Below are 22,393 nucleotides of genomic sequence, written 5' to 3'. Positions count from 1 at the left end.
GTCTCCCTTCGGCCGATCGCCCCCTGTCCTGAAGCTTTCCAATATCATCTTGGAGCCCCAAAGTTTCCTGGGTCCTCCGCGTTGTGTGTCCCAGAACCCCTTGCCCTCCCCTGCGGGAAACGTGGAGCGGGACTTCGGGAGCCGGCCCAGGGGAGGCCAGATTCAGCATTTGGACAGCGGCTCCGGGGCGCAGTCAGCCCCGCAGCGCCGTCGGCCCCGCGAGTTTGCAGGTGCACAGCCTCGGGCAGTTGGCGGGTAGGAGGGCCGCGGGGTTGCTCTGGGTCTTGGAGAAGCAGGACCCAGCCTGGAGGGCATTCCAGCTCCGAATGGGACATGTTTTCCCGAGCTAAAAGATCCCTTCTGAGCTCACACGGGCCCCCCCCCCCCCCCCCCCCCCGGCACCAGCCAAGCCAGCGTGGATATCCCCAGCATAACCAACACCTATGCTGGGGGTGAAGACAAGACGCCCCCTTTCAGCCCGGAGGTGGACTCCCCTCCTGCTCTCAGCTCTCCATTCTTCCCAAAGCAGCCCGGATCCCTGAGTCTGGAGCTGCCAGCGAGGCTTCCAACCCGCTGCTTGCCATCACCTCCCAGGTCGTTGGCGGCTCCGGGAGAGTCTGGCGGCGCAGGAAGGAGAGAGGGGACGAATGGCGTTGCGACTCCCAGGGAAAAGCTGGGAGGCAAGCGGGGCGTGGGGAGGAAAGGCCAAAGCACACGGCTGGGTGCCCCTCACAGCCTGCCTCCGCCCCCTCCATTCCGCACTGGTCGGGGTGAAGGGGGGAGCGGGGGGAGTCGCGCTGACGTCACTGCGGGCCGTGCCCGCCCGAGAAGGCGGCGCTGGGAGCCGCTCAGAGCCCAGAGAAGCGGCGCGCGGCCAGGAGCCCCAGATCCGCCACTGCCGTGCCTGCCTCCCGCAGCTGTCTGCCATGCGCTCGCCGGGGCAGGGGCGCCCGGAGAGCGGCGGGAGCTGGGCCTGAGCCCGGGAACGCGCCTGATCGGGGCGGAGGAGCCGCTGTCCCCACAGCCGCCCCACCCGCGCCGCTGCCTCGCTGGGGCCCGGGCCCCCTTCCTGGTCCGTAAGTGCCACTGCCCGCTGTGTCTCGGCGAGGCTGGGGAGCGAGGGCTAGGGAGTGAGGGCGGTGGCTTCGGCCAGGGCAGCGTCAGGGAGCTGGGCTGGACTGAGAGAGGGGGCTGGGGCATCCCTGCCCGGCCCCCTTGGGCAGCTCAGGCAGCTGGGGCTTCCCTTTGCCGCTGGGGCGGGATGAGGGGTGCACTCCCACTGCGGGTGGGAGGCAGGACCCAGTCATCCCGGGCAAAGGGTTGTGGGGCAGTGGGAAGCGCCCAGAGGTGAGGACTTTGGGTGAGCGGAAAGGGGAAGGGTGCAGGGTCAGTTGGAAGTTGTGGACATCAGACAGGTTTAGCAGAAAGGAAGGTTTCTGAAGTGAGGTTCCTGTGAGTCCCAGGATCGCCCTCTCCCTAGCCACTGCCCCCTACCCCTTCCTTCTTATCCCCTCCCCCACAAAAAATAATAACCTAGAAAGCAGCTTCCTGAAAAAAATATTTTGAGAAAAATGCACCACACAGCACCCACTCTAGACAAGATTTACGACGTTTTTCCCCCCCTGAAATGGGAAGTTGTTGGGAAATCCTATCCACTCTGCTCCCCACTCCGCGCCCCAGAATAGGCCTCTTTGGTCTGTCCGTGGGCGTCTCTGCAGCCTCCTCCAGCCTAGGCTCCACTGAGCTGGAGAAGAATAAGGGCAGCAGTGGAGGTTGAGCCAAGTGAGGGGCTTCTTTGGGAGAAGGGTTGGTGGGGGAGTTGGTCCAGTTTGGATCCATCAGAGCAGGAGGTAGCAGAAGCTGGGAGAAGTTCCAGGGTCAGATCACAGAAGCAGTACTGGAGTCCAGAAAAACACAAGGAGCCTTTGTGGCTGGGGATAAATCGAGGTGCTGGGCCTGGAGGGAGCCCCCTTTTGTGTCCCCATATCCTGGAGGAGGGGGATTCTTAAGCCATGGAGTGGAAGAGGATGGAGTTTGAGGGTCTACCTTTCAATCAAGGAACAGTGGCCAGAGGTTAGGCTAAGTAGACACTGAGATGGGGGCAGCATACAGGGTCCCCCTCAGGACTTCCATTAGCAGTATCTGCTGCTGGAGACCCCAGGGAAGGGGTACTCCTTTGTCCAGGTCTTTTCAGGAGGGGTGTTTTCAGGTTCTTGCCCAGTTTAGGCCTCCCCAGAGCCCACACCTCAGCTGCTGAGGAGAGAGGCTGGATGTGGGAACCAAAGAGAACATTAGCGCACAATTGACCATGTGTACGTGAAGGTGGGTGTGCAGGCTTTGGGACCTCCTGGGTACAGGGAGCTGGGTCTATCTGAACTGGGCAATGCTGGGTCTCTCAGCTAGCAGTCCTGCCAGCCTCCAGACAATAGGGAGATCAGCTTAATCAAAGCTTGGGCCTGAGGAAGGAACAAGGGAGGGAGGGGGCAGTGGGGTGAGGGCACCCTGGACTTAGCCTAGATTGTGGCTGGAAACACTGTCTCCTAATTAAGAACCTTTGGGGCTCAGGAAAGGAGCACTAGCTCCAGGTTGAATCGCAGGCTGGGTGGCTGCATCTACCTGGAGTAGTAACTGGGGAGTTCCATTGGCCTCCGGCTCCCAGCCTCTAGATCAGGGCAAGTCTGATCTCAGTAGAAGGGTACCTGCACAGGGCTATTGACTAGGGTCAGAACTGTCCCCTTCTCCTGCCACTTAACCCCTTAATTTGTTATGTCCTGAAATAGAAGACACACTCCTGTGGATTGTCAGGTCCCCTGCACTGAGTTGTATAACTACCAATAGGAAACAGGAACTTGGGCCAAAGCCAGCTTGGAGTCCAAGCAGCTGCCACTGCCAGTGGGTACAAGAGTGTACACGTGTACAGACATGGGCAAGGTACCAGCCACCTGTCTTAGACTGGCTGCTAGATGGGTGTATGGGCCAAGTGTGTGAGCGGGTATTGTGCAGATTTGCTGAGTCGAGGGAGTGCAGGACCTGCATGTGTTTGCAGTAGGAATGGGCATTTCCATTGATCTGGATATGGGAGTTTCATGGCCCAGGGGCTCTCTTTCCTTGGTAGAGGTTTGAATATGAAAAATTGAGTCCCAGGCCCTCAGTGGAGGCACCTAGTTGCTGAGGCTTTCTCTTTCTCTGGCTGTTAGCTTCTCCTGGTAGCTGCAGGTGCCCCTGGAGCCTGGGTTCAGGACTGAGGGGAGGAGGTGGAAGAAGTTCAGGGCAAGTTGGGAGGTGGAGAGGCAGGCCTGGCAGGCAGCTGTCAGCACCATGGCCAGGGCCCGACCACTGCCACTGGTGCTTTGGCCTGGGTGCCCAAGTGGCCAACCAGACCCAGTACCTGATCTTCCGAAAATTTAGGGACTGTGCTGGGGCTGAAGGCCGAGGCTGGGGGTTTGGTGTGAGGAAAGCCCATGGAACCCAGACCCAGCCTGAATTGCAGGCAAAGGGGCAATCTGGGTCAATGCTGGTGGCAGGTTAGGTTCTCCCAACTTGGTCTCTGAATTGGCCTGCCCAGCAGTCTGCCAGCCTCAGCTGGCAGTGCCCAGCCCACACAATGCGCTTTTGCCTGGTGTCGACCTGGATGGCTTCCCGGGCTCCTGTTAAGCTGTGTGTGGAAGCTGGCTGCCAACCCACGGAGACTGCAGCTGCCTTGACCCACCGGAACAGCCTCCTCTCAGGAGCCTATGGCCTTGAGTCTCCGTCTTTCTGTGGCTTTCTTCCAGGGAATGGGGCTGCAGTGAGGTGGAGGAGGCACTGATTTTGGGGCAGGTCCCACTCAAGCAGGGTGTGGGAGCCTCCCCCTGGCCAGCCTCACTTGCTCCCAAAAGGGACTCGATTTCCCAAAAAGACACTAGAGTTGTGGCTCTGATGCATCTGAACTGAATTAAAATCAGGCTTTTAATTTTTTCTCCCAAAGCCCCAACCCGCCCTAGGCTTGCAGGCTGGCCTCCGCGCGCGGTTACCGTGAGTCTCGCTGAGGAGCCATTTTGTGCAGCATCCTGCTTAAATCACACTCTGAGGGGCTCGTTCCTCGCTCTCTCTTCCCCCTCGCTTCCTCTCTTTTTTCCCTCTCAGGTGAACCATGCTTCTGGGCCTCTCCCTGCCTCCGCAGCCCCACCCTTCCCACCCCTGGGTGGCCCCAAAAGGACTAGGGCTCTGAAGGCCGCCCACACACACATCAAGAAGGGAAGAGGGTGCAGGTTCCTGGAGCTGCAGGAGGAGGGGAAGCAAGGGGCGCCTCCCAATTATGGAAATCCCAGGAATTAACTGTCTCGGGCCCAAATTCAGAGCTTCCTTCCTGAACCGTGAGGGGCCTCTCTGATCCTCTGCTGGTTCAGCTGTCCAGCCCTTGTTCACCTTCTGGAAAAAGGAATGTGTCTGTGAAGTGGGATTTCGAGGGAGACATGTAAATGGTAGGTTTGGTTGGTCACAAGCTGGCTGGGATGAGAGCAGGATGTCACCTGCCTCGGATTTAGAGTTGGGATGAAATTAGAACAAACTACAGACAAGTAGTGGGGAAAGAGGCACTTGACAAAATCCGAAACTTGACAAAATCCACGTGTGTCATTTTTAGGGGAGTATACGGAAGGAAGGGGCTTTTAGTAAAATCATGAAATATTTTCCAAACCATCCACTTTTGGCCCCTTCTTTCCAACCCATCCTACCAGGATTTTGCCTGGCCCAGAGTGGCCCAGTGCCCCAGACCCCACTAAAATGAATCTGCGCGTGTAGCTCCATCTAACCCCACAGTGCTCACTGTAGACAGCAGCAGTGAGAGTCTCTGTGACTCCCGTGTATTGACGGCTGGCATCTGGGAATCCACTTGCCTAGTCCCACGTAAAATCTCTCCCTAGCTATTGGGCTTAAGATTTTTCTGGGGGCATCTAGGAGCAAAGATATTGCATTTTTCATATTTAATCCTTTGCCTCTTGGGGATGGCTGACAGGTGGAGGTGAATCATAGGGCTCAAGGCTGGAGGGTAGCCACAGCAGCAGGGAAGAAGGGGGTGATGGCTGGGATGAGCACAAAGTGGTACCCATAGGCCACTCACTTCTGGAAGGCTGCAATGTTACCACCAATTCAGCTGCCAGGCTCAGTTTAGGGGTGATTCTGGGAGACCCAAGGTGGCAGTCTCTTTCCACTGTTGTGGCTCCTTGGAGTGAGTGGGACACGTGTGTGCTGAGAGCTGGAGAAGGAGAGTGGAGGCATGGCTTTGTGCTTTAATTTTTGGTGAAATCTGAATTTAACCAGGAGCCAAGATAGAGCCTAGGACTTCTCCAAGGTGCTTGGCACAATCAGTTTTACACTGCTAGTGTGGTTAGGAACCGAGAGAGAGAAGGGACCCAGCAGCCTGGTACTCAGGGCCAAGGCCAAGGCCTGGCCCAAGGGGAGCATAGCTCAGGAACCTCTGAGTGCCAGGTGTTATGGGTAGGACACCGACCTGCGCTCACCCGGACACTTAATTCCTCCCCCAATCTCTGGTCTCTGCCGTGTGGGTTAGATCTACTGCAAGTGCTGGGCATGGGGAAAGGAAGAGAGAAGTTAAACGTGAAACGGCTTCTGCTCTCGGCCTCTCCGTGAGCGCTCTCGGCCCTCCTGTGGAGATCTCCAGGTCCTATCACACGAATCCCTAAACCTTGTCACTCGAGCATTCTTGTCTCCCAAACTCTGATGGTCCGCAGTGGCTACTGGGCTCCCTGGGCCCTGGGAGGAAGACGGAGGAGTTTGGGGGAAAGACTAGACGGTGCGCACCCAAGCGCGCAGCCCTAAAGCTTCTGAGGGCAGAGGGGGCGCTTCCTTGCCCTCCGGGCTGGGAAGCCGTGAACGCCGAGGCCATTGTAAGGCTGGGTGGTGCGGAGCGCGGGAAGGGGGCTGGGATTTGAATGAGAGCCTGTGATTGGCCGATCCCTGGACTGACGTCACTTCCCCGCGGGGCGATTAGCCTGCGAGAGAAGGGCCGGCGGTCCAGTGCGCTGGGGGCGGCAGGGGCGCCCGAGGCTCTCTAAGCGCTCGGCGCGGGTGCCCTCCGTGCGCCCCGGGACGCCGTCGAGGCAGGCCGCCAGCGCCGGTGCCTGGACGCGCGGAACGGGGAGCAGGGGAGGAATGCGCCGGGAAGGCGAGGGAGGAAGGGAACTGGGCGGGGGCTGTCGGCCTCTGTGGCGGGAGTCAGCGTGTGCATGTGTCTGTCCATTCCCTCTGGTTCTCCGCTTGCGCCCCGGGATCCGGGAACGGCGTCAGCTCAGGCTTCCGCGCCCGGCCGGCAGCAGCACGTGGAGCCCACGGCGCGGCAGCGGCAGTGGCGAAGGGAGGCCCGTTTCTCTCTTTGGTTATCTAGCTGTATGAGTGCCACAGAGCCGTCATAAAGCTAGATAACCGAAAGTAGAAATGACTCTCACAACTTCTGCGTGCGAGCGCCCGCCCCGCCGACCGCCCCGGCCCGGCCAGCAAGAGCCAGAGGAGCCGAGAGGAGCTGAGAGGAGCCCAGCGCCGGCCCAGCGGACTCCAGCTCCACGGAGCGGCCGCGCCCCGACCAGGTACCTGACCTCGGCTCTCTCTCTGGGGCCACTTGCAGTGCCAGCTTTCCCCCAGTCCTCCTCTTTCCTGGTACCCCACCCCTATCCCCCAACGCCGGAGCAGGAACCCCAAAGTGGAGCGGGCCGGGGAGAGGGAGGGGGTTGGGGTTGCAGAGGGGTCGCTGAAAGGGGAAGGCGTCAGCCTTCGCCTTCACCCCATAAATCAGGCTGGAACAATCCGCTCCCGGAGCTGCGGACGGGGATTTTGGGATGCAAATGCGATGGGAGAGAGACAGCGGTCGGTAGGGGGTGGGTGGAGGGAGTGAATGGGGTGGGCTGGGGGCTGCCCTGCCGCTAACAATGCGGCCTTTATCGAATTATTCGACGAGTCAGCCCCTGAGCGCCATTAGCATACGGCTGGGGGGTTGCCGGAGCTTCGCCCCTCGGTGAGGTCAAGTTCTTGATAATTTGATCACTTTTCACGGGCTCTGGCAGCTGCCTTTGTGTGCAGTTGGGGGGTCTGTGTGCAGCGTGAAGCGGAGCAGAACTGGCGGGGAGTGCGCTCAATGGCAAGGGGCCAGGGCAGGGGCCTCCCTCCCCGACGGGCCGGCCCTGCCCTGCATACAAACCAAGAGCCGGCAGGCGGGAGGAACCGAGCTCAGTTTCCCTACCTCTATGCTAGCCCCGGCTGGACTGCTCCTGCCCGAGCCTCCCCAACTTCCCGCAAGGTTAAGGTGCAGTCAAGCTCCCAGAGTTCCCCCTCCTCCCTGCCCCAAGAAGTCACGACATAAGATGTATTACAATGTCTAGCAAATAAAAAAGCAATTGGGGGAAATCTGAATTCGTTCCCATGGCAACCCAATGCAGCACACCCGGCCACTGAGGCTCCCAGCCCCTCTTAACTGGGCTCAGGCAGTGGGGTTTGCCCCTGCTCAGTGCGTGGGGATCCTGACCCCACACAGTGCTAGGGTCCCTCTGGAGTTTCTCATCTGCCTTCAGGTCACTTTTCACCCTGATGCCTTGGCTTGTCCTGAAGCTCAGGGCTCCTGCAGCTCGGGAAACCTCCCAAGCTCCCCAACCAGTGGCTGTAGACCAAGGAAGGGACACTGCCCGGCTTCAGGGAAGAAAGGAAGAAAGGTAGGCTCAGACTCCCTGATTGGTAGGGGGGCTTTCTAAGTATATGGGTATGTGAGTGCTGTGATAGACAGGCTGAAATGAACTGGCACCACCACCCAGCCCTGACCGCAATCCCCTCACCATTTTACATGAGAGGAAACAGATCTGGGGATCTGAGGTGACTCCCTAAGGGTCACACAGCTCAGAAGGCAGAGCTGGACCCCAGGCCACCTTATGTACATCTTGGCTCACTTCATTCCCCAGAGCCTCTCCCTCAGTGATTTTCATGGCCCCTCTTCTCCCAGCCTTTGCCCAGCCCTCTTGTAAAAATAGAAATATTTTTTCCATCTTCACTCTTGCAAGCGTTTTTTTGTTCTTTGCCTAACAAAAGTATTTTGAAAATAGGGTATATGTGTAAATGGTGAAAATTCAAACAGTACAAAAGGAAAACCCCTTGGCTCTGAGGAGAAGAACTGTGTGACTGAGGTGGACGGTGGAGGGAGATATTCACTGTATACCTTGGAATTGTGAACCCTGTGAGTGTGTTACCATTCACAGTAAAATTAAATAAAAATACAAACAAAAGACCAGGCAGGGAAAGTCAGCTGCCCTCCCACTTCGGTCCCCAGTTCTCCTCAGAGATAATCACGGACGGAAGGTTTTCTGAATCCCATTGTACCCCTCCTCCATTTTGAAAGGCCAGTCTCCCTTTTTTTCTGACAGGAGGCTGGTGAAGGGTGACTAGAGTGTTTTGGGATTCACGAGGCTATGGGCTGCATCCCTTGGGCCATCCCTCCCTTCCCAACGCACCTGGGAGCCTATGTGCTGATGGTGACCTCATTTCGGAGGAAACCGGAGCAGCGCTTCCTGCCCCCTTGCCCTGCACTCCCTGCCTCCCTCCCTCACCAGCCAGCGGGTGTGGGCAAACCCCAGGCCCAGGCTTCGATCTTCCCCTCCCACCACCCCTACCCCTTTGCTGTGTTGCAAGAACTAATCCTTCACTTGCCAGGGTGGCTTTGCAGCTTCCCAGCAGTGTCTACGCAGTTCAGATGAGTGTTGTTTTTAAACACCACTGTCCCATACCATCTGGGCTGGGCTGAAACCCGAGTTGAGGGTCCAATGAAGGAGGAGTCTGTGCGGGAGGGCAACGCGCATTTTTCCGCTTTCTACGAAAATCTGTTGATGCAAACCTCCCGCTTCAGAGAAAGATCGCGGCAGCAAGGCTGTGGAGGGCGATGAGCGTGCCAATTCTAATCTCCAGGAGCCCATCCCACACGTTCCCGAAATGGCCCTCGGAGAGAGGCCAGAGGCCAACTCATCCCATTTCGGCCTCCTGGTACGAGTGCCTGCCCCTAATAGAGCAATGTTCGAATCCCCCTTGGACACTTAAAGCCCAAGGCACAGACTCAAAATTAGTGCCTGGGCCCATCAACTTCTTCAGGCCTGCCTGGACCTGGAGTAGGGGGACGGGTCTGGGGCCTTCTCAGCCCCTCCTCTCCTCCATTCCTGTGCCCCAGGAAGGCCTTCCCCAAGCCTCCTCTGGCCACTGGGTCCCCACGTTTGGGCTTCATTTTTGTCTCCAGTTTGTGCTACTCTTTCTTCATCCAAAAAGGCGTTGGAGATTCCGAGAATCTGCTGCAGCTTGGAAGCCAGAATCTTAGAGAATCTCGGATACTCCTCACCCCATTCCTTTCATTTTACACCTAGAAATGGTGTAAAAAGGCCCAGTGGCTCGCGGAAGGTCGCACAGAAGGCCACTGACAGGGCAGCGATCGGGACAGCCACCGTGGTGGGCGAGGCATCCGGGGCTTCCTTTTCTCCGGTCCACGAACTCCCAACTCCGAACGCGGTGGGACTGCATGGGCCTCTGCCCGGGTCAATGAAATGCGCCGCCAAGAGGAGGCCGCGGCGCGGCCCTGAGACCTGATCTCCACAGGCCGGAGAGTTCTCTGCTGGCCGCGGCCCGACCTCCCGGGAAATGGGACCAGATCGCGGAGGGAGCCTGGCCAGGAGGCCTCCTAGGACCCAGCCGCGACGCTGAAAAGCATGAAGGGTCGGAATTAGGCACTCATTTAGCGAGCGTTACTAATCCGAAGTTACAGCGCTAATTCCCTGATCCGGCCGCTCCCACACGCAGCGCCGGGATTAGAGGCGCGGCCGCCGCCCGCCCCGCCCTCACACCCCAAACGCGCCCGCCCTGCGCCCTCGAGCTTCGGGCTCAGGGCTAATCCGCCGCGCCGCGCTCGCCTGGCCCGAGCGCGCGGCGGGTCGGGCTCGGCCAGCTGGGGCGAGCCGGCCTGTTCGCTGACTCAGGCGCCCGGGTCCGGGCTGGGCAAGGAGCGCTTGGCCTGGAGCCACTGGATAGCCCAGGCGGGACGGATGCGCCCTCCAGGGCCCAGGCGAGGCCGCGCGGTGGAGAACCGCCGGGATTTCTCCAACCCGCGTATGCGCACCCACAGCAGCGGCCTTTGGAGGCCGCGGCGCCATTTTAGTGGCCTTCCTTCCCCCTTGGCATCTGTCGTGTACGGTGTGGCTGGGTGTCCCCAGTTCCCCCATCCCGCCCTGACTTTGGCTGCCCGCTCCACCAGCCTGGATAGAGTGACCAATCAGCTCTGACCTAGGGTGGGATGCACGTCACCATGGCGACGGCTAGGGCGCCCTGGCGATGCTGCCCATCGTAGAGGGCGAGTCTTCACTCCGCCTGGATGGGTGTGAAGGGAAGGTGGGTACAGGTGTGGGGGAGGGGCGGACGGAGGCAGGCTGTGGCACCTCCTCCCCATTCCCACCCCATTTTGCCTACAGTCAGTTCAGCTGGGTCAGGCTGGGGACAAATGGATGTTGTGGAAGGCGCCTGGGTAGGGGCCTGGGCTCGTTCTGGGGCGGCTCTTCCACAAGTCATCTCATCCCCCGCAGGACCTAGCTCTGGTATAAAGGCGTATCTTGGTCTCTCATCCTCTTCTATGTCTCTCTGCCAAAGACAGTGGTGTTCAGGAGCCTCCAAACGCTTGCCCCTCAATTTTCTTGCTGTTAAGTGCTGTGATTTTAGACAAGTCGCTTTCCCTAGGTCTTAGTTTTTGCATCCAGAAGATGGGCTGCTGTGCAGGCTCATGCATGGAAAGCCTTGAGTGCACACTGGGTGCTCTTTCAGTGTTAGAGCTCCTTCTCCCTTAGCAGGGAGTGCAAGACCTTTGGGGGCAGGATTCAGAACCTGAGGATGTCCTTTCTGTCCAGGGCAGCCAAGTTTGGGTTTCTGGTGGCTTCCTAGAGCCAGCTTTTCATCTCTTCTCCAGACAGCTGGCAGAGGAGGGGAGGATTTTTAAAAATAGAGCCAGGGTGGGGGCTGTGGCTGGAACAAAACCTTGGTCAGTGGCTCTGAGAATGGGGCGCTACAGCTCCTAAAGCTCTGGCTCCTTCCTTCAAGCCTGGTCTGGCTTAAGCACCACTTTAAGTGGTCCCGGCATTCACTGGCCAGCCCCTCACCGCAATTGAGCTGCAGGGGTTTGAAAAGAGGGCCAGGGCCTCAATGACAGGACCTTGGGCCAGGCTAATTGGTTTTGGTTCAAGGGGATAGTGGATTTGTGAAAAGCTCCAAACCGCCTTTCCCACGCCAGAGCCAGGCCACGGCTTTAAGGAGAAGGGTTCAAGGAGCTTGGGGCCAGGCAAGAAAGCTGGGAGCGAGGTGCCTTCAGCTGATGACCCTGCTCTCATAGCTAAGACAGCCCTCTGGTTGGAGAGGGTAGGAAGCTGTTGTGAGGCCACTTCCAGGAGCACCTGCATTTATGGCCTGTCAGGTACTCGAGAGTCAGTTGGATATATTCCTAACCTTCTCCTACACATGGCTGTGCCAAGAAAGGGGGCTCCTCCTTTGGTGTACCTTAGTGGTGGATAGGCCCCATTTTCTCAAGTGGGATCATCCAGTAAAAAAGCCAGCAATGGCCAGGTTTAATATTTCTTGCCCTAGGAGCTGGACTAAACCCAGGCTTTTATATTCTGGGGGCATTCTGGACTCTATCCTGAGGCAGGTATGCAGTTGGTCTCAAGGTGATAACCCACTTCTGTCTCTTGAAATGTCCTTATACTACCCTGGGCATGGACAAACAAAGCAGAGGTGAGAAACAGGAAGCCCTTGGTACTTTAAAAAAAAAAAAGTCAAATATTTCTATTCTCAAAAGTCCAGTATTAATTATGTTATGACTTAAATCTATCATCATTATAGATAATTTTAATATAAATGCCTTGAAGCATATATCTTAAGGTGTACCAGTTACCTATGTGTTTGGACAAAATGATTGCACATTCGTATATGTAATATACCCATTCTATGTGTGCATATATATATGTATACATGGTCTATATATCAAATCATATGCTTATATTAACAATCAGTTATGTTAAGGTTGAAGGCAGGGTGGGGTGCTATAAATCATCAGCCCCATTTAAAATAACAACGTTGCATTGACTGAGACCAGTGTTTCATGGTTCATTGTGTGTTGAGGGGAGCATTCCTATGTGATCACAGGCTGAAGAAACCCCCTACCTTTTTTATTATCATCCAAATTTTTCACTGTGTTTGCCCACTTGACGCATATAAATAGGAGAAAGGCACTTTGAAGAGATATAGAACTCTGTGTATCACATTTTCCATTTTTATTTCAATTTTTAATTGCCCAGAGCCTAATTTCTTTGGGCCTCTGCTGATTTGCACATTTGAGATTCATGTGTAAATATGTATGTGGCATGTGTGCACGCCTGGGCCTCCTTATCACAAAGTGTGCTCTCTCGGTGTTTAAATACACACAATCCACATCGACACATGATTATGGGCTTACGTATTTGCTTCTTCTCTAGAATCGGGTTAATTTTCCCTTCGCTAATCCTCAAACCCATTAAGTTCCCCACCTCCCCACCCCCACAAAAAATTGCAAACCCTACCACAGACCAGTGGTCTCACCCCACTTCTCCAGCAAGCAGTTCTCCAGGCGGGGTGCTGGAGTGAAGGTTCCTATTAGGCAGACTTCATTAATGTTACCAAATATACCCTGGCACATTTACTCGCCTACTATGAAGTATTACCATAAATAATTAAAATTAAACTGCACTTGTCAAAATAAATGAACAAAGTAGAGTTAGTGATGTCTTTGCCTTGATTTGCTTGGTTTGCTTATTCACTAATTTGAAGAAAGAAAGTGGGAAAAGCAAAGAAAGAACACTGCTACAGACTGCCATGGGATGGACAGAGGAGATAGGGAGAGAATGGGGGGGGGGTGGGAGAGAGAGACAGAGAGAGAGAGAGCCCTCAGTCATCTGCCCTTGGGTTTCCAGTCATTAGGGCACTCTGGGAGGCTGGAATGCAGCCTTTAACGTCAGCCCATAATGAATATTGAGGTGTGGATGTGGAAGGAGGGATTTCTTTGTTTACTGAGGAATGGCCATGGGAGTAGGGGAGAGGATTGCCTTTGGGGATTAAGGAGTGGGCTTTGTTTTTATAAAGGGCCTTACTTCTTTTCTGAAGTTTTCTGCAGCTAATTGATTCAATTCAGACATTCCTCTTCCCCACCCGGCCCTGGCCACGTGTTTGTGAGATGTGCACAGCCCCATTTCCCCGTCTGCTCTGGCCTCTTTTTCCACTGTGACCCTTGAAAAGGGTGTGAACCTTCACATCAACGAGATCACAGGCTATGGGGAAAACAGTAAGGGGCCGAGACCTTTGTAAGGATATGTGTGTGATACAGATGCACATACATATACACGCACCTATATTAATAGACGTATAATTTACATCTAGAAACAGATCATAGGTGTACAGTTCTGTGGGTTCTGACAAATGCATTTATACCCATGTACCCAACACCCAAGATAAACCTCACTTCCTTCATTCCAAAAACTTCTTTCCTACCTCTCAGCAGTCAATCCCTGCCAGTCCCCATTCCGATGTCTCTTACCATAGATTAGTTTTACCTATCCAGAGTTTCATAGAAATGGAATGTATGCCAGGGCTTTTAAAAATGAATTTATTTCGAGTCTGGAGGGAGCACTGTCCAGGGAGGCCTGGTTGAGCATGTGTCCAGGAGCACTGGGCTTGTGTTAAACACTGTCCCCTTGGATGGGCCCGGAAGACAAACCTGTCATTAGATTTTTTTTTTTTTTTTTTTTTTTGGTTGGGGGAGCTGGTGTGGGCTGGTCGTCCTCCAGGAGAGCCCTGTTCTCACCCGAGGTCTGTTAATGAGCTGGGGACAGGTGAGCCTCACACGTTCCAACTTGGCTGCCTTCAGCGGCATCCAGGAGCAGTGGTGAGCTATTAATGGAAGGTGCTGGCTTTGTGCTAATTAGAACTTCCTTTCAGCTTCCATCTGCACAGACACTGGAGCCCCTCACTGGTCAGCCTCACCGTTCCAACCCCCCTCAGTTTGCAACCTAGTTTTTGTCCCCGCTGCCCCGCCCTCCATGAATTAGGGGGTACTATGAGTGGAGCTGCTTTCCTCTATCTCTGGTCAAATCCTGGCTCTTTGTGTATTGCAGAACTGCACTGGGTGGTATTTCTCAGGCCTTCTCTCTCTTGTTGGGGTGAAGATGGACTTGGAAGATGGAGTTGGAAAGGGATTTGGGCACCATGGGCACCCTCCTGGGTAGGCTGGACTTACATCATTGACCTGAGTTTGTTTTATGAAAGACCTCTCCCCTCTGCCCTCTGGAGACAGTGGCTTCAGACCCTTGTCCTTTCCATTACCCCTAGTCCTGATGTCTCCCAAGTCTGATGGTACCCACCCATCTCAACTACAGCTGCCATCTTTGCCATCTCAGGCAGCCTACAGGTAGGGGCTGTGTCCTTGGCCCTCTTCTGAAAAAAAAAAAAAAAAACACACACACACACACAACCTATTTTTTTTCCTTCACTTTTGCTTTTTATTCCTTTCACCTCAGGCCCAATGGATATAATTTTTTCTTTAATGGAAGTTGTCTCTTACAGAGGTTTCATTGAAAAAGAAGAAACAACGTCACATTAACGTCATTTAAAGAAAAAGCACCTCTCAGAATGGAGGTTGGGAAAGCTAGGGTTTCCTGCCTGAATATCAGTTCCTCTATTGAAACGAAGGGATGAAATCCCTTGTAAGGAACTCAAGAGAGGAGCGTTTCCTCAAAATGCTTTCTTTAGCTCCTGAGTCTCCTTAGGTCTACACTGGGGTTGTGTGTAAAAATACCAAGCCCTCCCTGACAATGCATCTCCTTCTCTTCTGCTTGAATTATCCTGATAATGAGAGTTCACCCACTTCTTTGACAGTGTAGACTAGGATTTTAAAAATTGGAAGTGAATTATTGGACAGTGTGACACTTTACCAGATTCCCTCAAGGTTCTAGACCTACGCTAAAGAGGGGTGGAAATGCGTCTGGGGTGTCCAAAAGGGCTGCAGAAATTCCCCATCACTGGTCATGGGGAGAGCAGGAGGATTGGCTTCCCTCTGTGGCCTATTCTGCCTCTGAAGGTGACAATTCCTGATTTGAGGCACTAGGGTGGAAGATCCAGGACTATCCAGGACCAGGTTAATAAACTGGCAGTCCAGATTCCAGAAGGGCAGCAGCTGGGGACTGGAGACATGCCCATGCCTGTGGGACAGAGTTCTTTTGCATGCTTTGGACTTTACAACTCTGTATCCTTGACAAGTCACAGGCATCTCTGGGTGAAATGGGGACAATAGTACCCATACCTCCAAGGGTTATGTGAGAATTAAATAAAATATACAAATAAAGTGCCTGGCATACAATAGGCACTGAGCAAATGGTAGCTCTTTTTTCCAGGCTGGGGCAAGGGATGCATATAAATGTCTGGATCCGAAGTTTGAAATTCCACCTGCTGGAGACAGTGAACACCCCAATAGATACCCCAAATCGCACTGAAGGACGGATGATGGGCTTCCTTCCTCCCCCAGGGCATGCCATACACACTGGGTCTGAAGTGGGAGAATCGGCACCCCAAAAAACGGCTTGTGGAGCGGGGTTGCACATGGGTGTAAAGTTCCCAGCTTGGCTGCCTGGGGAGGGGGACACATAAATGTCTTTAGAGATTTGAAGGGAGCAGGATCTGGACTGACTTGCGTTGCCAAGACGGCTGGGGCTGGGAGCCAAGGGGGTGCTGCCGGGAGGCCCGCGTTAGCTTGGGGTATGACATTTCTAACATACCTGGCGCCTGCGGAAAATGACCTGGGGTTCCAGCTCTGGAAGGTTCCGAATCTCAGGATTCACGAGTGGTGCTGTCCAGAGCAGCCAGGGTTGTCCCGAGGTGGTCTCGGGCAGGCTTTCCACGATGTGCTGTCTGGGTCGCAGGTGAGAACCTCATGGTTCTCCATTTCCGGAACTCCAGCTCTGAGCAGGCAGAGGGGCGCTGCCCTCCCTTGCCCCTGCGGTAGCCAAGCAGGTGGCTGGAAGCATGGCTAGCTGGCGGGTAAGGAGCTCCGGGTGAGACGGAACAGCCGGAGACCCCCAATCCCCTTAGCTGGTGCCCCACCCGATTTCTCTCCTGCGTCCTGGGAGGGCATGGTTGAGGCGCCACCAGTGACCAGCAACCTCCCCAGGCTGTGGTTGTGACCTGAGGACGCGTGTGTCTCCGCCCCCAGGCCAACGCTAGGCGACCCTGAGTGCACCTTCAAGAAGGCCTGGCATGTTTCTGGGCGGTCGTGGGGGGTGCCTGATATCTTGGCTCTGTTTTACAGTTACTCCCCTGCTGGTGCCTCCCTCCTTGGCGTGGTTTCTGCCTGCGATCAGCGCCCTCTTCGCAGTCACGAACTCGCCAGAAGCTAGCAGCACTTACTAGTAGGAGGGCCCACCGGAGGAGAGGTGAGCGACCAGAGCCAGGGAGTGGGAGGAGGAGCTGGCTGCCCGCACCCGCACTCCGCCCCAGATGGCTCAGAGAGTGGGCTGCGGGTTGGGAGGTTGGGAAATTCCAGGATCAGGTTGGTAGTGCGCCTATGTTTTTACCTGGGTCACCAGCAAGACTACTCCCCTCCTCCCTAGGCCCGGATCCAATGTCATCCCTCACCCTCAACCTGTGAAATGGCTTTAACCATACACCTGCTGGCTTGTTGTGCTCTATGACATAATTTGGCAGAGCACGGCGTGTAGCACACAGTGGGCGCAAAGTAAATGGCGGCTCTGGCGGTTCTAGCACCGGAGGCGGCTTCTTGGACACCCGGCGTTCGCGGGAGCCTGAGGCGCTCGGTTGCTAGAGCCTTAGCTGGGAGTGGCGTGGCTGCTTCCCGCCTGCGCAGGACCAGGCCGGCCCCCGCGGAGCTCAGGGCCTGGAACCGCACTCCCCACCCAGAGCTAGGGAAACGGGAAAAAGAGGCACAAAGTCGGAAGCCGCAGTACGGCAAGAGCCTAAGCAAAGAATCCTTTCCAAGCATTCACACCTTGTCTATGCCAGGGCACCGCCTGGGCCTACGGCCTTCGCAACCTGAAGCGCCCGCAGCCCAGAGCTGGCATCAGGCCGGGAAGGTCGTCGCAGACCCCAGAGTGCGGGCACTGGGGCGCGCGCCCACTGGCCGCCCGGGGCTGGGGAGGCAGGAGGGAAGGACGCCGGCAGGCCCGCGGCTGTTTCCCCTCGGCCCGCGCCGCGGACCCGGGAGGCCATTTTGAGAGCGCGAAGAGGGGCGGCAAGATGGCTGCGTGGGCACCCGGGAGGTCACCGCGCCAAGGGCCCGCCGATCCCCTCCTCGCACTCGTCCAGCCGCGCGGCCCACGGAAGCGGAACGCGCGTCGAGCGCGCCCTGCCCGCTCGCCCCAGACAGATGCCCCGTTATTCATTACCCCGAGGCCTAGAGGAGCGAATGGCTGCCGTCTTCCTGCCCACAGGCAGCCGGACCCTCCGTCGCGGCTGCCCGGTCCCCGGAGCCGCAGCCGCCGAGCCCGGCTGTGCGTGTCGTGGCTGCTGGGGAGAAAGGCGTCCGGTAAGAGCCCTCCTCACTGGGCTGCCCGCCCCGGGCAGGGGCGGAAACGGCCTTCCCCGCGTGGGGAACAATGGCGTTATTTTGGAGTCTGCAACCGAGAGCGCTTCGAGCTCTTTGATTATTTTCGAGGAGTGCTAGGTGCGTGGCTAACGCCCTCGTTTTCTTGGAACCGCGAAGCCTGACTTGGCGAGCCGCCCTCCTGGGGCTGAGTGTGGTCCCAAGTGCAAGGATAGCCACGGGCCAGGGAGCCGTGGGCTTTGAGACCCGGGCAGGAGCTGGCGAGGGCCTCCATGGTCCGTGTGGTTGGGTCTGAGGACCGGCCGGGAGGCTCCATTCACACCATCCCAGGGCAGGCTGCGGGTCAGATGCGAATGAAGCGGGCTGGGCATTGGAGCTGCATAAACGTTTGAGCTTGCCCCCTCCAGGCCTAAGGGCCAGAGCTTCTGCTCTTCTGCCTCCTTTGCCCCTGTCCTACCCTCGTGAATAATTTAAGCACAATCACTGTTTTTCTAGCTGTCCGCACTGACCCACGGCAGCCTTGAAGCAGATCCCAGATGTGTGCATTTATATGCAGAGTGACCAAGAAACTTCAGTAATACTAGTTTGTGTCTTTGGAGTCCCGCTTTGTGCCAGGGCTATTGCTAACAGCTTCAAGAGAATTCGACCTCACCTTGACAGATAGGGTGATGATTCACTATTTGTGTCTTTTGCTATAGCTAGGATGTGGTAGAGCCGGTTGTGGACTCGGGGCTATCTGCCCCAAGGCCTGTGTTCCCAACCTGTCCCTCTGCACGTACACAGGAACACAGGGATTCATCACCGTTGTGGTTTCGTCTTTCAAATAAGCACCAAGCCTCTCCTGAATCCAAGTCCTCATCCCCACACAGCCCTGCCTCCCAAGTGAGGGCTCTCCTGTCATCCCCCAACCTCCCAGTCTAAAGCCCTGGCCTCAGATTGTGTGACTGAATAATGTGATTATTCTGAGCTTCCTGGCAGCCACGAAAAGAAAACATGATGGTGATAACCTTGTTTTTAAAATGAAACTCATCAGGATTTTAGAGAGATGAACGTTTTTCCTGCATGAGGCTTATAGAAAATGTAAAGCTTAGTGGTTATGTAGGTCAACTGCTCATGTCACTGATGAGGAACCAGGTCCAGAGAGGTTAAGTGATTTTCACCAAGGTCACAAAATTAGCTAGTACAGTGAGGACTGAGACTCAGGGGTCCTGACTCCCAGTCCAGTTCCCATCCTCTCATGAGCAGGCTTTAGTGGGCTTCTCAACTTGGAGACAGTTTAATTGTGGTCTAGCGACTCCATTCCTCACTATAAATTGCTCAGACCTGGATGCTGCCTTGTTCCTTTCTTTTCTCCCAGTTCCTAGTGCTGGGCTGGACTCATCATTGTGGGTGTCTCTAAATATTTGATAATTGAGTGGGGCTAAAACCTCTGATAATGAGGGTATGGGGGGGTGGTGGTAGAGGGGAAGTCCCTGACTTCAGTTTTCTAGGGGGCCTTTATTTTTTTAATGTTAGGTTCCTGATCCTTAATTCCCTAGGTCTCTCTCCTGGCAAGTGGTACGAGGTGGGTTGTGTGTTTTCCCTTTTGGCAGTCATCCTATTCTGCCCCATCACATTATTGGACCTTATAGGAAAGGGTCATTTGTCTCTTGGGGGACTATGTTGTCAGTAACACCTGCAAGTCCCTTTAGGTGAACCAAGGGAGGTTTCCCCACCAGCACAGTGGCCATGAGACCTGGCCGACTCATTTTTTTGTCCTCTTTGGGTGGAGAGACAGCCTTTCTGTACTTGCTCAGGTTTGATTCCCACGGCTTAAGTACAAATCACAGAATGTGGCTTAGATTAGTAAATTTCCGTGGCTCCCAAAAGGTAGCATTTGAATCCCTGGCATGATAACTGTAGGTGCTGAATAAATTTAGTGACCTGCAGCAGACCAGATTCTCTAGAATTCTAGGCTGGAAAAGTGTCACCCCTGGGTGTGGGGAGGGTTGTGCTTCTTGATGGGAGTCCCTGTTGGCAGAAAAGCTCCAACAGATCCTGGCCAAATTCTGTCGTCTTTGGGTAGAATCTGCATGAACAAAGCAGAGTAGGTAACTAGGGCTGGTTTGCAGCTAAAGCCCCAGCTGTGGAAGAAAAACAGGGTTCAGCTCCCCAGATTAGTTACTGTCTACAAGGATTAAAGGCCCCAAATAATGGCTGGCTTCTCCCCTCCTCTGTGCCAAGGGAAGACATGTAAATACAGCCGCACGCCAGCTTAGGCAGTAGATGTGTATAAATCGAATTTAGCAAATCAGATCATGGTTTAAATGCACTATTTAAAGCAGTCCTGCAGTGAAGCCTTTTACAAAGGGAATAATCATTTTGTGATGCTAATCATCAACCTCCAATTTATCTCCTTTGTAAGTTCAGATGTTGGTGCACTGGGTGTTCTGAAATTGGGGCGCTCTTGCGTAGGGCTCTGGTGATGGCTGTCTGCCTTCTTTTTCTGACCTCTTATTTTAAATGGGTGCATGTCCTGTTTCACTGGGGGCCTCAGGATGCTTGTCATTTAGCCTGATAGTTCTCATCCATCCCACTTGTCTTTTTATAATCTGATAGAGCCCACCATTCAGCTGCTCCTGGCTCCTTTTTTGAGATTTTTGCCTTTCCTGGGGAGAAATACAAGCCCTGCTGTTCTTGGGGTGTTAAAACCAGCTCCCTCTCTGATCTGAACCGTCTTTTGTTTCCCTGAGCTTCTGGTACCTCTGGTGCAGATCAGAAAGATGATCTTAGAGTTGACTAGATAACACAAATCAGCCCTGAATTTAGAAGGCGAATTAAATGCAGCCACCCATCTGCTGAATAGGCAATATCCAAAATATTCTCCCCATTCACGGCAAAATAACTGAGGCCTGGATGTTAAAGGGACTTTTCCCACAAGTTAAAATCAGGACTCCAAGGAGAACCTGTCTCCCAATTGCTATAGAAGTGTTTTATATGCTGAGCTGTAGTTCCTTTCTCTACAGAGAAAATATAATCAGAGACCATCTGGGTGGGAGAGAAAGAATGAAGAGAAAGAAATGGATCAGAGTGGAATAAAGGAAGTGGGCAGGAAGCTGGGGGGCTTCGAGGAGCCTGACCTTGCTTAGCTTACAGGCCCTGATATAGTGTCTTTGTCAATGCTGCCACTATTGACGCGTTCCTCGGTAATTATGACTGTGTGTTGGCATGGCGACTCGGAGTAAGAAGACTAGAAGCACTGGGTAAATGCACGACTTGTTCTTGCCTTCTAAAGCAGAGAGGAGCTTTTGTGGGTAGTTCCTACAGGGATACACGGTAGAAAATTCACCAGACCCAGTGCTGGAGTATTTACACCCCATAGGAGCCAGGTAGCCCTGAGCAGAGATTGTACAAACAGAGGTCCTTAGCAAGACTGGCATCTAATGCAGAGGTCTCCCAGAGCCTCCCTCTTGTGTCTTCCTGTTGGTCTTTGTTCCTTAGCCTTGTAATGTCAAGTATATTCATTTCTGCTCCTCTCTGGGTTGTCTGCTTCAAAATAGGTTTATGTTGCAGTCTCCCTGAATTTGATTGATCATAAAATTATCTATTTCATAGGCCATGACTGTGTATTTGGAAGCTGAAGAGAAAGGCTGATGGGCACAGCTGGGACTTCCCTTTCTATCCTCTTGCCCTTTTCTTAGATACTTGGACCACATTCTCATCCTCATCTGAAAATGGGGAGAGGTTGCTATTGTCCAGAGCTGTGCTGTCCTGTATGATAACCACTAGACACCCATGCTGTTGATCTCATGAAATGTGGTCAACGTGGCATGTTGAAATGATAATGTTGGGTTAAGTACAATATATTGTTAAAATGACATGTTCATTCTTACGTTTTAATGAAGCTTCGGAAACATTTAAAATTATACTTGGAACTGACATATTTTCATTGGATAGTGAGGTCTACACTAGAGGCTCAAGACCTCTTCCATCCCCAGTGCTTAGTAACTAATCCTGATCTCCCCCAGGAGGCTTGTGGCCACACAGGGCTCTGTGCATAGAGGTCCATGGAAAAGCTAGAGAGGAGGCACATAGAGAGCCTCGTGCCTTAAGGGGCTTTTAGGAGTGCCTAGTATAGCCCTTTAAATGGGGATTACCCCTCAGTCCTTGGAGGCAGAAGTCGTGGCTTGAATCTGTAGACAACATTGTATTTTTCAGCATTTAAGGTGGGGACAAGGCAACCAATAGGTAAACCCCAGAAGAATCTTTGGATGAAGGTTTAGCAGTGCCCCAGTGGAGTTTGAATGGGCACAGCTGTAGATAACAGGAGGGTCGTCCTCCTTCCCCCGTCCCTAGCAGTGATTTCATAGTCTCCCAGATGTGCAGAAACCACAGGGCACGGGAAGGCAGCCATGCATCCCAGGTTCGTGCCAAACCCACTTTCAGCAGGTTTGTTTCCTTTGGCCCGAGGGCTCCTTGTCACCCCTCTCCTGGCTGCCCCTCCTCCCCTCAGCCTCTGCTGCTCTTCCTGAGCTGGAGCTTCTGGGATGCGTCTTGGCTCAGAGCCAGCGTCTTCTTGGAGAGGCCTCCTGCCCTGGCTCCCTGCCAAGCCTTAGGGCCTCAGAGAGATTTTCCGGGGAGGTGCTGGGCTCATACTGCTGTCAAAGGGCAGAGGGGCCTCAGTTAGCTTTCTCCCCTTGGAGGACCCCTGGCTGTGGGTCTGGGCTTGCCTCCAGCCCCCTTTCCCCTCAGAAACTCCAGTTTCCTGCCCTGGAAACC

General features: G+C 54.5%; 1 long non-coding RNA gene across 5 annotated transcripts in view; it reads left to right on the top strand.

The window, feature by feature from the left end:
* Positions 1–850: 850 nt before the first annotated feature.
* The window catches only part of LOC119620310 (uncharacterized), a 36,940-nt gene continuing 15,397 nt past the window's right edge, over positions 851–22,393 (top strand). For 4 of the 5 annotated variants that reach the window (XR_012091808.1, XR_012091806.1, XR_012091807.1 and 1 more), the window contains exon 1: positions 851–1,076. This is a non-coding gene — a long non-coding RNA (uncharacterized lncRNA). Of the gene's footprint in view, positions 1,077–13,919; positions 16,509–22,393 lie in introns of those variants that run through there. The other variant, XR_012091805.1, reaches the window with a different exon arrangement.

Source organism: Chlorocebus sabaeus, chromosome 29 (genome assembly GCF_047675955.1).
Source record: "Chlorocebus sabaeus isolate Y175 chromosome 29, mChlSab1.0.hap1, whole genome shotgun sequence".
Taxonomy (NCBI): domain Eukaryota; kingdom Metazoa; phylum Chordata; class Mammalia; order Primates; family Cercopithecidae; genus Chlorocebus; species Chlorocebus sabaeus.
The sequence above is the reverse complement of the archived record's forward strand: the minus strand, read 5'-3'. Positions and strand labels throughout refer to the sequence as shown.